This window comes from Zingiber officinale, chromosome 10B, assembly GCF_018446385.1.
Source record: "Zingiber officinale cultivar Zhangliang chromosome 10B, Zo_v1.1, whole genome shotgun sequence".
NCBI classification, from domain to species: domain Eukaryota; kingdom Viridiplantae; phylum Streptophyta; class Magnoliopsida; order Zingiberales; family Zingiberaceae; genus Zingiber; species Zingiber officinale.
The window spans coordinates 95,000,242-95,014,161 of NC_056005.1; the positions used below are offsets into that span (position 1 = coordinate 95,000,242).

General features: G+C 40.4%; 2 pseudogenes; both read left to right on the forward strand.

Annotated features, from left to right (window-relative positions):
- The first annotated feature begins 5,044 nt into the window (after positions 1 to 5,044).
- On the forward strand, positions 5,045 to 9,327 carry LOC122029286 (annotated as a pseudogene).
- A 140-nt stretch (positions 9,328 to 9,467) lies between these two features.
- Positions 9,468 to 10,868, forward strand: LOC122029287 (annotated as a pseudogene).
- Positions 10,869 to 13,920: the final 3,052 nt, after the last annotated feature.

Genomic DNA, 13,920 nt, shown 5'->3' on the forward strand with positions numbered 1-13,920 from the left:
ATAAAAAAAATCTTGTACATGAATGAAAACATTTTTGTATGGAAATCATATACACCAAATTTTCAGTTAGAATCTTGGTCTGGAAGCATTTTATTGTGTTGGAGCCATATTATAGAATTTTTAAAATGGAGGGTTATGCTTGGGTGTTTCTGAACAACAAAGGTCTTGATTGGGCTTTTCCCCAATTACTGATACTAATATCCTTAAAAGATTAGGTGTAAGCTGTGATGTAAATGAGAGAAAATAGTTTAAAATGGTACAAACCTGTTCAACGGTAAATAGATTCTATAGTTAGGCTTAATAAATTGATTAGAGTTGAACTTGTATGGGCTTAAGGGAGATAAAAGCAAACCCAGATAATGTAAAAAGGGCGAGCTAAGAGATTTGAATATTACTAAATAATAGATATAGCTTTGCATCATGTTCAATGAAGGAACAATATCCATACAGCAGAATCGTAGACAAGTGTAGTTTGCAGTTTGGGAGTACCGTGAATCTCTTGAGGAACAAGGTCTCCGTAGTGCTGAAGTAATAGATAGGAAGGTAGCAGTTTATCATCGACAACTTGAATTCGAATTTGGTTTATCTGATACTACATATGATCAAGGAAGCAAGAAAAGTTAATCAGATAAGCTGGTTAACAAATTGTATTTTCTTCTAGATCATATTTTTGTGAAAGTTTTCTGTAAACTATTAAGCTCTTTAGTTTGATATGAATTTACGCTGGCGAGTGGTTAATAGGACCATTAATTTCTACATCATTTTCCTGGACAGAAGTGATAACAAAATTCCATTGTTCGTTCCATTTTTTTTCCCTTTTGAATTGTAAATTTTCTCAATTGTCCATTTGTTTAGTGTACAATGGAGAGATCAACTGCCTTTTCCTTTTTTTTCCTTTCTAACAGTGTACCCCTTTTTTTTCTCTAGTTTACACTATTGATCTTTGTTGATCATTGTAGTGTGATCCCTTGTAACCAACATATAACAATATATATAAATATTTTAGTGCTAGAGTAATTTATCTAGAAGTCATTTAATTTTAAATATTTATTCAGTTAGGAAAAGGTGAATTCTTTGTTCCACTATCAAACTTTCTTTTGACTAATGTTCCATCATCTCTGATTCACCCTCCACCTCTTTGTGCATTTTCAAATCAAAATGTGTCTCCGGTGCCATGGTGTCGCGGTAGGATATCCAAGTTGTCACTTAGATATATATAGTTCGAATCCTAGCTATGGCGTATTTTTAGGAATTTTTTCTTCAAATGGAGGGCGTAATCAAAAGATGTTGGGCTTCTAGATTGGTTGTCGCGTGTGTTTTCTGATTTACCATGGTGGTCGGTGGAAAATTTCCGTAACATCGGGCCGGTCATCATAAGGATAGCAATGAGACTATTTGAGATTATCATATTTTCAAATCAAAATGCTTGCATGTCTCTAATTAGTGGGGAAAAAATTGAGAATATCAATCTATCGGTTTCAACAAGAATTTCCAATTTTAGTGATTTTGAGAGTAAAGGGATAAACTTAAGCTGGAAGGTAATGATCATCTTGAGTAGATCAAGAGTGCTTAAGCCAAAATGAGAGTAGCACCAAACTTTTACAGGAACACTAAAATTTTCCTTAAGGGTATAGTGCGTCTATTGTGATGGAAAGAGAAACTTATGATGTTCTCACTTGCAATATTGTGATGAAAAGAGAAAAAATATATATTTGTTTGTCGAAACTTATTTCAATCAATCAATCAATCCGGACCTTTGTTAAACGTATTCGACAAAGGACACCAGTACCGATTGCGTTCAATCTGTCTCTACATGAGGAGACCTTATTGCGCTCTTTATCAATCATGCTAAATCTATTGTGATGGAAAGAGAAACTTATGATCTCATTTGCAACATTGTGGTGGAAAGAGAAACTTATGATGTTCTCACTTGCAATATTGTGATGGAAAGAGAAAAAATATATATTTGTTTGTCGAAACTTATTTCAATCAATCAATCAATCTCGACCTTTGTTAAACGTATTCGACAAAGGACACCAGTACTGATTGCGTTCAATCTGTCTCTACATGAGGAGACCTTATTGCTCTCTTTATCAATCATGCTAAATATAATGTGTTTGAACCTTTCAAGTGACTTCCCTGTAAATATTCATGCTATGATTGCAGAGGATTTGACGATCTTGTCCAAGTATAAACCTATTTCTTCGATCGAGTTGAGGTATTCTATGGTCAGCACGTTTGGAACATTATTCTTGAGTCATGTATAGAATAATATTCCTCTGTTTAGTCGCAGTTTTGTTTTTGAAATTTCGAGTTTGCTAGAATTTGTATTCATTCTTTGCTTACCGAGAATGGTTGTCCGGCTTGCCTAGTTAGCTCAACTAACTTTGTGCTTGACTGATCAAGTCAGATGAATTGGGTGAGTCCATGTCGAAGGGCAGCTAGACTAGACGGGTTGGGTGAATCGATTGAGTTTGAAGAGCTAGTCTTATCCATTGGATTTAACAGGTGAATTATATCAATAATTATTTGTTAATCCTATGCTGGATTAATTTGGGGATAGAATTAGATGGGTCAGGATCAGATACTAGAATAGCATAGTATGATCCTATATTTTTTTTTAAAAAAAAACTTAATTTAATATTTAATAGGAAGATTAATTTGATCAATGAAAATTGAATCAACATATGTAATTAATTTTTTAAAATAAATTAAATCAAATTAATAATAATATTAATCATATTAATGACAATAATAAGTTGATTTATATATAAATTTAAAAATTTTATAATTCAAAATAAATGTATATATATTTTAATGGGGTAATTAGATTAGGAGTTGAGTAAGTTTATTTAAACTGTCTTATTTAAATTAGAAAAATAATTAGAAGTTGATTGGATGAATTAATTAAACCTTTATTTTTCAATTAAAAGTCTAAAGTTCACTTCTCCTTTCACTGAAGGGTTGCTGCCTCCTCTTTTCTGTTGCGCGATGGATCTCACAAATCTCTACCCACGACCTCTCCTCCGATCCTCCCTCTTCCTTTATGGAAAAAAGAAATATGGCTCCTTTTCTCGACCCCTTGATCTTTCTTGTCTATAGTTCTGCCAATGAGGATGTTATCCGTTGAAATAGAATCATTTGTAAGATTCCACCGTTACAATGATCTTATTTCAATTTCACTACAAAACTCGATGTCAATTGATTACTCATCGATTTAGTACTTTCGGATGATAGGATCATATGATCTTAAGATTCAGATTATGATTTTACAAACCATGTCGGTACATGTACATGTTCTCTCTCTCTTTTTTTATTAATTCCAATTATTTCACGTTCATCAATGGATTTCATTGATCTAGTAAAATCTAATTAAAATCATTTCAAAGTTGATAGAATTTTTTATAGTGCTGAAAAGGTTTATATAGTTTCGAGATGTTTTGTTCTTGAATAACAAATCCTTGGAAATCAACATCATATAATTTTAATATTTGTGGTTATTTAATTATTATTATTATTATTCTTTTTATAACTATTATTTTTTAAAATAATAATAATAATAATTTTTTTATTTTTATTAGCATTCCTTTAATTTTATAATTTTATTAATCTTATTTTGTATTTATATTTTTATTAAAAAAATAAATTAAAAAATATTGATAATTTTAAGAGATGATCCTGAGTTTAATGACATAAATTTTAAAAAAGTTTTTTTTTTCGGATCATCAACTTTTGTATAAAATTATTTGATAAATAATTAAGTTATTAATTTTTTTTATTTATTCAGTTAAGTTTAAATAAAGAATTCTATTTTTTTCTTTAATTTAAAATTAAAAAGGGAGGGGCATAATCGAAAATAAGCACGTCCCTTTAAAAAAATATAAAATTTTGTTTTTTTTTAAGTATTCAGAAATGTAGATAAAATATTTAAAATTTGAAGCTCGTCTAAAAGTTGAAGAATAATCAAATTACTCGAACTTTTTTAAAAAAAAACAAGTAAAACCTGTTAATAAAAATTAATTGATTTATTAAAAAATAGTTGTTAATTGTGCGGCTAGATTTTATGCGGCAAAAGATAATAATCACCTAGGAGATCATAGGCATGATCATTTATGTTAATTTTATACTCGATAATTTGTTATATGTATTTTTAATAGAAAAAATATTTTTAAAAACATATGCAGCCTTCTTAAATACTAATGTTTTTTTTGAATATACATTTAGTTATATGTTTGAAATATAATTTATTTATACAAATCACCTTATTCTCTAACTCTTTACCCCCTCCGCTTAAAATATTCTTAACGCATCCTTGCGCAGTTGCCCCTTGCACCCGATTTCCGTTCTGAGCTCGAGCCCAGGGGTGGTTCGGTACGATATACCAAATCACCAACTCCCATACCGTTACCGTACCAAAAAATACGGTATAAAAATTTTTTATACCAATACCGTACAAAAATTTCGGTATACTGAATTTCTAGTATTCATACCGTTTAAAGTAAATTTTCGGTATCGGTACGGTATACCGAAAATTTCACTAAAAATCATATACCGATACCGATATCGAAAATTTCAGTACGATATTTTACCATACCGAAATTTTTGATATACCGTAATCGGTATAGTTCGGTAAATTTCGGTATGATATGTGCGGTATACCGAAATTTCGGTATTTTTTCCCACCCCTACTCGAGCCCGTCACATGAATAGGCTGTGACTTCCATTTTTATATTTCACCGCGCCCTCCATTTCTCTTCCGCCTCCTCGCTGCTTCGCAAGCGCGACCATCGATCTTCTTTTCTTGAGAGAGTTCTCCGAGCTGCTTCCCCAAGGCGACCGTCTCTCGATCTTCTTCTTCCCTTAGGTTGAGAGAGTTCTCTGCTTCCCAAGGCGACCGTCTCTCGATCTAGAGCCTTCCTCGCGAGTTGCGACATCTCCGTGAGTTTTTCTGATAACATTGTTCATTAGCTTCTTCTCGTGAGTTTCTCAGTACCGCTTTTGTTCTTGTCAGTTTCAGAGTACCTGTTGTTCTACGCCGGTCAAAATGAGCTCTCCAGTCTTCACTTTTTTTCCTTCCCTTCAGTCCATATTCAGCCATGGGGACATGGTTGACACGCTACTGATGATTCTGGGATTCGTCGGCGCCGTCGGCGATGGGTTTGCAATACCAGCCTTTTTCATGTTCGCCCGTGTCATCTTCAATGACATGGGTCAGGGTTCCATCGAAGCGGTTAACAAGGTACAAATTATTTCTATTCAATAGTAGTTTTTTAGTGCTCTTTGGTTCTAAGCTACTTTCTATCCAGAACGTAATCTACTTGGTGTATCTGGCCGGCAGTAGCTTCTTAGCATCGTTCATGGGTAAGATTTATTGATTTGATAGAATTGATTATTTAATTAAATTTATTGTTGATTTTAATTGATTGGATCATTGTGTAGAGGGTTACTGTTGGTCGAGAACAGGGGAGCAGCAGGCGATCCGGATGCGAGTGCGGTATCTTACAGCGGTTCTCCGGCATGATGTTGAATATTTCGACCTCAACACTGGCACCAACAGTGAAGTCATTACTAGCATCACCAGTGACAACCTCGTCATACAAGACTGCCTAAGCGAGAAGGTGGCCAACTTCATAATGAATTGCACCACCTTCGTCAGATGCTACGCGAGAGGATTTTCCATGATATGGCGGCTGACGCTGGTGGGATCGCCTACAGCGGTGCTACTCGCCATCCCCGGCATCCTGTACGGCCGCATCCTCATGGAGCTAGCTCGGAAGATGCGGAGGGAGTACCAGAAGGCTGGCACGGTGGTGGAGCAGTGTGTTTCCTCCATCCGCACCGTTTACTCTTTTGTGTAGGAGGAGCGCACCATAGCCAAGTTTACTGCCACGCTTGATGACTCCGTCAAGCTCGGTCTCTGCCAGGGCCTCACGAAGGGACTGGCTGTCGACAGCAATGGCATCATCTTTGCCATTATGGCTTTCTTGGTTTGGTTCGGCAGTCGCATCGTCATGTAAAACGGCGGCAAGGGCGGCACCGTCTTCGCTGTCAACAACTCAATCATCTTCGGCGGCTTGTAAATTCCCAATTTTCTTCTTCTTCCCTTCTCTCCTCTCCTCTCCTCTCCTTTCCTCTAACAAAGTTTATTGGGACAGGGCACTCGGTTCGGGGCTCTCCAATTTGAAGTATTTCTCTGAGGCGATCTCCGTCGGTGAATGCATCTTGGAGGTGATTCGGCGAGTGCCGAAGATAGACTCTGGCAGCTCGAATGGAGAAGTTCTAGAGAACTTGTCCAGGGACATGAAGTTCAGAAATGTGGAGTTCACATACCCTTCCAGGCCGGACAACTACATATTCCGGGACTTCAACCTCAATGTGCCAGCAGGGCGAACTGTGGCATTGGTGGGAGGCAGCAGGTCAGGAAAGTCGACGGTGATTGCGCTGCTAGAGCGGTTCACCGACGAGATTCTGCTCGACGGGACAGACATCAAGAGGCTGCAGCTGAAATGGTTAAGATCGCAGATAGGGCTGGTCAGCCAAGAGCCCGCTTTGTTTGTCACCTCTATTAAAGAGAATATACTCTTTCGGAAGGAAGACGTCACTATGGAGGAGGTGGTGGCCGCCGCCATGGCTGCCAATGCCCATAGTTTCATCTCGCTACTTCCTCAGGGATACGACACGAAGGTAAGATGTGTGTTTTTTATTTGGTCAAGACAGGTGATGCTGGAAAGAATGGTGTGTGCAGGTGGGAGAAAGAGGAGCGCAGATGTCTAGTGGCCAGAAACAGAGAATCGCCATCGCCAGGGCGGTGTTGAAGTCGCCTAAATCCTCCTGCTCGACGAGGCCACCAGCGCCCTCGACTCCGAGTCGGAGCGCATCGTCCAGGAGGCCCTCGACCTCGCCTCTGTCGGCCGCACCACGATCGTCGTCGCCCACCGCCTCTCCACCATTCGCCACGCTGATGTCATCGCTGTCGTGCAGGACGACCGTGTCTCGGAGATCGACTCTCATGATCACCTCGTTAACCGCTCCGACGGCCTCTACTCCTCACTCGTCCGCCTCCAGCGGACCACCCAGGAGTGGTTCGGTACGGTATACCGAACCACCAACTCCCATATTGTTATCGTACAAAAAAATACGGTATAAAAAATTTTTATACCTATACCGTACAAAAATTTCGGTATACCGAATTTCAGTATATCGAATTTCTAATATTCATACTGTTTAGAATAAATTTTCGGTATCGGTACGGTATACCGAAAATTTCACTAAAAATCATATACCGATACCGATATCGAAAATTTTGATATGATATTTTACCATACCGAAATTTTTGATATACCGTAAAATTGATATAGTTCGGTAAATTTCGGTATGATATGTGCGGTATACCAAAATTTCGGTATTTTTTTCCATCCCTACCACCGCCCACCTCCTCGAAGGAGAGACCGGCTCCGGCACCATGCAATTGGGCATCAGCAGCAACGTGAACTCCTGCTTCTCCGCCGCCAGTCCCAACAGCTCCGACCGCTCCATAGCGTTGGCATCGCCGGAAGAGAACGCCGATGATAGCACCGGGATGCCGAGGCTATCGGTGCCATCCTTCCTGCGGCTACTGCAGCTGAACGCGCCGGAGTGGCGGCAGGCGCTGCTAGGCAGTGGCAACACCATCGTGTTCAGCGCTATCCAGCCTATCTATTCCTACACCTTGGGCAATATGATATCTGGTTTTTTACCTTGAGGACCATGAGGAGATCAAGAACAAGACGAGGACCTATGCCTTCGTCTTCCTTGCCCTCTCCTTGCTCTCATTTATCCTCAACATTGGGCAGCACTATAACTTCGGCGCGATGGGCGAGTATCTCACCAAGCGCATCCGCTTGCGGATGCTGTCCAAGATCCTCACTTTTGAGGTTGGCTGGTTTGATCAGGAGGAGAACTCCACCGGCACCATCTGTGCGCCAACGACGTCAACGTCGTCCGCTCCCTCGTCAGCAATCGAATGGCCCTCATAATCCAGACCGCTTCTGTCGTGGTCATCTCCTTCACCATGGAGACTGGCCCTCGTCATGATCGCCATCCAACCCATCATCATACTCTGCTTCTACTCCCGCCGTGTCCTCCTCAAGCGTCTCTCCTCCAAGGCCATCAAAAGCCAGATCGACAGCAGCAAGCTTGCGGCGGATGTCGTCGCCAATCTCCTCACCATCACCGCCTTCTCCCCACAAGAACGCATTTTACACATGTTAGAGGAGGCGCAAGCCGGAGTGCGTCTGACAGTCGTGGTTTGCCGGCGCCAGAATGGCTTTCTCCCAAAATCTCATGATTTGCACATGGGCTCTAGATTTTTGGTACGGAGGCAAATTGATCGCTGGCGGATTCATATCCGCCAAAGCTTTACTTCAGACCTTCATTATCCTCGTCTCCACCAGCTGCATCATCGGTGAAGCCGGCAGCATGATCACCGACCTCGCTAAGGGTGCCAACGCCATTGCCTCCGTTTTTGCCGTGCTCGACCGTGTCACAGCCATTGAGCCCAATGACTCAGACGACCACTGTCCCGAGCAGATTGTCGGTGACATCGAAATCCACGGAGTCGACTTCGCCTACCCGGCGCGCCCCGACGTGGTCATCTTATGAGACTTCTCGCTCAGAATCGAGGACGGTAAGTCAACGACGCTCGTCGGGCAGAGTGGCTCCGGGAAGTCGACCATCATTGGGCTCATCCATAGGTTCTACGATCTGGTCAGAGGGACAATCAAGATCGACGGCAGGGTCCTCAAGTCGTATAACCTCCGAGCGTTAAGAAAGTACATTGGCATGGTGGGCCAAGAGCCGACGTTGTTCGCCGGAAGCATCCGTGAGAACATCACGTACGGGAGCAATGGCGAAAAGACACCGACAGAGATCGAGGCGGCAGCACGGGCGGCGAACGCACACGAGTTCATCAGCTCGCTGATGGATGGGTACGAGATGCAGTGCGGCGACCGGGGATTGCAGCTCTCTGGCGGTCAGAAGCAGCGGATCGCCATCGCGCGGGCGATCCTGAAGGACCCAGCGATCCTGCTGCTGGACGAAGCGACGAGCGCGTTGGACAGCCAGTCGGAGGAGGCGGTGCAGGCGGCTCTGGAGCGTCTGATGGTGGGGCGGACCAGCGTGGTGGAGGCGCACCGACTCAGCACTATCCGACACTGCCACCTCATCACCGTTCTTGACCAGGGCGCCGTCGTGGAGAATGGGACCCACGCCTCTCTCATGTCCAAAGGGCCTGCTGGGGCCTACTTCGGACTAATCACCTTGCAAAGTGGCAGCGCCGCGCCTATGTGATCCGATACTATTTTATTTCCCAAACCAAAAACATAGGATTATCAATATGGATTGACATTTGATCATATTCAATAGCTTTTCTGTTTATTTCTGTTGCTTGTTTTTAGCCGTATTTACAGCTTCTGTAATATATAACAGAGATGCGATGGTATAAATTAGTTATATTTTAATGCACAAAAATCAACTAATTTGGAATTGCATTTCTAATATGTTGTATGTTTTCTCTGGATTTATACCAGTTAAATTGGTTTTAATTGCTTGCAGCCCACTGGAGAGAATGGTGCTACTCGAGCCCCTATCAGTATTGATCTGCAAACAGATAGTTCACTTGGCACTAAATCAATTGTTTTGCAAATAGACAGCAAATCCCAACAGCCTCTGCAAGTAAGAACATAAATCTATGCAATAGCATTTTTGATTTATTTACAATCACAATTTGCATAGCTCGAGTTCAAGGTTCCGGAAAGGGCCGAGCAGATGAGATATATTTGAAACTTCGTACTAGTACAGGTTTTACCTTTTTCTTTTCCTGTCTTTTCTTCTTGTTTGTTTGCAGTTTTGTAGTTCTTATTTATGAAGCTTTAGTTATACTCACTATTTTTTATCTCCTCACCAGCTCCATCTTTAAAATTAGTCGATCTTCCAAGTGTAAGACCAGAGATCAATGGATGATTCCATTGCAAATTCCTATTTCTAATTGTGAAATTGTATTTAATCTCAGTTTCAAAATTGATCAAGCTGCTGGGGACCAGAAAAGTCTTGCAGCAGTTCAAGCTCTTCTTTTGTCTCAGGGCCACCTCTACTGCAGATATTCCTTGGGTTGCTCTGATTGGTCAATCTGTTTCTATTGCTTCGGCACAGGCAGCATGGAATGGATCTATTGGATCTGAAAGTTCACTTGAAACAGCATGGAGAGCTGAGACTGAAAGTCTTAAAACTATACTTACTGGAGCTCCACAAAATAAGCTCGGAAGATTAGCGTTAGTTGATACACTTCCCAAGCAAATCTGGAGTAGAATGAAGCTCAGACTGCCAAACCGTCTTTCAGGGTAAATTTTATTTTGATAAATTTGTCATTGTTTTCACTTGTGTACTACACAAAATGGAAAGTTTTCATGGCGATGCTACTATTTTATCCAATGGACAGGTTGCTTGTAAATCCTATGAAGAGTAGTTTGGTATGTCAAAGGAAGCAACTAAACCAATAAGGTCAAGATGCATATGGGTTTTGGCCAGAAGAGGTTTCCTTTCTTATTAAATACATTTTTAGTCTTGAAACTTTGCCTGACAGCTCTTCAAGTGTAGATCCCTGGCTTGTTTCCTTGATTGTGACAAGGAAGGTGGGCTGGCTTTTTCTGCTTTACAAATCCTTCTTTGCCGACGTTGCTATTCAGTAGCTAGAACTATATATGCCAAACTATTCTGATCTTGAGATCACCTGTCACCAAACCACTTTCCTCTTCAGCATTACATGTAAAAAACATGCCGAACTAGTTCAAGCATGCTAAAGGTATAAATTAATGTGGATAGTAGGTGGATAATGAGCTAAATTTGTAGACGGTTAGATTTAACTTTTAATGGGTTCTCTTTCATATTTTTAGAATCACATAAAGAAGATTTGTATCAAATTAAATTGCCATAGTTTTCCACTTCCAATTCATAAATAAGAACTATATCATTTTTTTTTTGTGTGAATCGTTAATTTTATGATTCTAACAAACTATGCCTTCTATGATAATCATCAGCTAATTAAGAAAGCTTGACTTAATTTGAACTTATTTGAGTTGCCCTGTACACTTTCATCATATAGCCAGAAATGTTTGAGTTAAGAAGTAATGCTATATATTGGTTATTGTGCTTGTTAAGTGTCACTTGATGAAGTGAGGCATTTCTTCTACCTTATTGTTGTCATTGATACAATCTCTACTTTTTATCTTTTTGATCTTCTACATTTCTTCAATATTATTAATTTTGAACATGTTTCTTAATATAGGAGGCAGCTTGTTTCCTTCCATAACACCTAGAACTTAGGATTGCCCATGAATCTTTATGGCACATACAATGAGTTCCAGACTTCATCTGTCAATATTGCGTCTTGTGCAGCAACACACACATAGAAGTTGCTTAGCCAATCAAGTATAGAAAGGTATATAGATTTTGGATCTACGAGTTTAGTTGACCTAAGTATTTATGCTCCTTATCATGATTGAGTCTATGAATATGCACCCAATCTGTGTTGTATCTATGATTATGCATCCAATCTACTTGACTGATCCGGAGGTAAGGACGGGGGACCCTCGCTGGCGGAAGGTCAACGACACGTGGGGGTCAAAGGTTATGAGATTCAACCCCGAGACCCGATCGACCTGACTGAGATGGCCGACCGGCTACCCAACCGACCGGCCTGAGATGGCCGACCAGCCGGGAATCCCCCGAGCCGAATGAAAGATAACCCGACTAGGGGTCGGGTTTCCGATGCTCAAGGTAAAAAGGTTTCAGGGCCGAGCGGGATGTCCGTTCGGCCGGTGCACAAGGCAACAAAGACAGGCAGGAGCAGTCTCATCCGAGCATACGACCGAGGCAGAAGTGATATGCCCGCCGAGCGGTCGAACCGCTCAGCCTTGGAACAAACAGGAAGCGCAAGAGAACAAAGGAGACAGGGGATAACATCATCCTAGAGACGTCTGCCGCTGACAGGCAGCAGGGTTGGCGGCCGAGCCGTACACAGGATCATACAGTGGAAGCTTCCACCGTCACATCCGGGATATGCTCGAACGATTGCGGAATGGCGCCAGAGGTACTTTTCTGACAGGGGCTCGTTAAGGTATGTTTTGGGAAGGTATGCTTCCCAAGGCGACCGTCTCTCGATCTAGAGCCTTCCTTGCGAGCTGCTGCGACATCTCCCATCGATCTTCTTCTTCTCCTCTGTACCTTCTCCGTGAGTTTTTCTGATAAGTTTTTAGTATCCATTGTCCATTATCTTCTTCTCGATGAGTTTCTCAGTACTGCTTTTGTTCTTGTCAGTTTCAGTGTACCTGTTGTTCTACGTCGGTCAAAATGAGCTCTCCAGTCTTCACTTCTTTTCCTTCCCTTCAGTCCATATTTAGCCATGGGGACATGGTTGACACTCTGCTGATGATTCTGGGATTCGTCGGCGCCGTCAACGATGGGTTAGCAATACCAGTCTTTTTCATGTTCGCCCGTGTCATCTTCAACGACATGGGTCAGGGTTCCATCGAAGCGGTTAACGAGGTACAAATTATTCCTATTCATGTCTGGTAGTAGTTTTTTATTGCTTTGTTCGTTCTAAGCTACTTTCTGTCCAGATAGTAATCTACTTGGTGTATCTGGCCGGCGGTAGCTTCTTAGCATCGTTCATGGGTAGTCTTCACTTCTTTTCCTTCCCTTCAGTCCATATTTAGCCATGGGGACATGGTTGACACGCTGCTGATGATTTTGGGATTCGTCAGCGCCGTCAACGATGGGTTAGCAATACCAGTCTTTTTCATGTTCGCCCGTGTCATCTTCAACGACATGGGTCAGGGTTCCATCGAAGCGGTTAACGAGGTACAAATTATTCCTATTCATGGCTGGTAGTAGTTTTTTATTGCTCTGTTCGTTCTAAGCTACTTTCTGTCCAGATAGTAATCTACTTGGTGTATCTGGCCGGCGGTAGCTTCTTAGCATCGTTCATGGGTATATCATGTTCATGGGTAGTTTTTCATATTCTTTTTTGGCGTGTTATGTCATGATGGACAGTGAATATTCTATATGCAAGTTGTACATCAGAAACTTTCTCTCTACCAAACACAGAGATTGCAGGTCTATTTTGAGAAATGTGTCAGAACATCTCTATGATTTTTCTTTTCTGGAAATGCTTTGAGATTTGTGCATATATAAACAGTAACATTATAAAAATGAGTCTCCATATATAAACGTAGATACACTCACATTACGTGGAACTATGTAATTTCCACTGTTCATTCATACTATTGTTTATCATTTTTTATCGATCACTGACTTGAGTGTCGGAGGACCTATGTCGAGACCCCTTCCTTGGTCCGATCACTAACTCTCCTTTTGATACACAAGAGTGCTTCGAGATTATCTTTTAATGGCGAGGAGCCTTCCATCTCCATCGATCTCAGACAGAATTAATTATAGAATTTAATTTTTAGTTAAAGTTTTTTAAGTTTAATTATTTTTTTTTAAAAATGATCAAACTCTTCATTGTGATTTTAATATTTTAAAGTGCTTTTAATCAAGACTATGTAATATAATCAAATTGGTAAAAAGTTATATATATAAAAGTAGTATTTTATATATAATATTTTTTTTATCAAATTAAATAAAAATTAATTTACAATAGCGTTAAAATAAAGATATTTTTCATAAAAAAATATAATGGAGAGTCTTTTAATTTGTTTTTAAAAAAATCATCCTTTTCATTTTTTGCACAATAAAAGATCCTTAATTGACGTGGTTTTTCCAAAATAAAGGGTTATTTTTTAAAAAAAAAAATCTATAAATAATGATAAGAAAATATATTGGTAAATGAGTACACGAGCGAAAACAACGGAGAGAAAATTAATA